At 44.6% G+C, this 1,056-nt stretch overlaps 1 long non-coding RNA gene across 1 annotated transcript; it reads left to right on the forward strand.

The window, feature by feature from the left end:
• The first annotated feature begins 335 nt into the window (after positions 1–335).
• On the forward strand, positions 336–648 carry LOC306816309. Its single transcript, XR_013777633.1, has 2 exons — positions 336–394; positions 434–648. It is a non-coding gene; the product is annotated as an uncharacterized lncRNA (long non-coding RNA).
• Positions 649–1,056: the final 408 nt, after the last annotated feature.

The raw sequence follows: 1,056 nt of genomic DNA on the forward strand, positions 1-1,056 counted from the left end.
GCTGGTGGGCCACAGGTGCAGGACACAATGGCCAGAGCTGCACTCACTTTGCCACTGCACTCCTGTGCCTAGAGTGGGTCACACAGCAGGAACAGGAGCCTTGGATGTGGCTCAAGCTATGGCTCCATGGCCTTTTGACTATGACCAAAGACTGCCAGATTGCATTTGAAGGAGGCGAGGAGGAGGGGGAGGTTTTTGCATAGGATAAAAAGGATGTATTAGTTTAGGGAATCCTGGGGGCAATATATATATCATGTCCCCGTCCCCATCCCCACCATGTTCCCACCCATGTCCCACAATGTCTTAGTAAAATGGCTTTATTTTTACCTCAATGTTGGGTGAAAGAATGAAGAAAAATGAAAGAAAATCAAGGCCAAAATAAAAGGATTTACCTGTCCATACTGAGTATGCATGGGCTTGGGAGGGTGGAAAGAACCTTTTTTAGAGGCCTTTCCACTCCACTGTCTCCAAAATCTTGGGGTTTTTTGCCCCAGTCCATCACTGTTTGGCTGTGGAAGATGCCTGTTGCCCAGAGAGAAGGTGAATCATAGAATGATTTAGGTTGGTAAAGACCTCCAAAACCATCCAGTATTCCTTGATGCCACCAGATGAAATAATTGGATGCAAAAGGTGAAATTTTTTGGGGTGTATCACGATCCGCCCAACCCGAGCGGGAGTCGTGACTGGTTCTTTTAGGGATCTCAGAGTGCAAAAGATACAGCAGGGGACAAAAAAGATGTATTTCAAAATTACAGATATTTTGGTCTGTGTCTAAACAGATGTCTTAGGCCACAATGGCATTGCTTTGACAAATAAAACCCTGTTGCTCACGAACAATACAAGATTTCAAATTAACAGTTTGCCATTTCTCACCAATTTGACGAGCCCATTCTCTGTGCTTGAAAGGATAGAGAGTAGTTCCATCGTGATTCAATCCTAATGCAATGATGGGGTGTATCAAATGCACTGAAGCGTTGCGTATTGTTAACACAAAGGCTGTGGCTATGTTTGTTCTGGGGTTGTAGTTTACCAAATTCCACCAGGACTGAAACTTCC

The sequence above is a fragment of the Erithacus rubecula genome, assembly GCF_903797595.1.
Source record: "Erithacus rubecula genome assembly, contig: scaffold_510_arrow_ctg1, whole genome shotgun sequence".
NCBI lineage: Eukaryota > Metazoa > Chordata > Aves > Passeriformes > Muscicapidae > Erithacus > Erithacus rubecula.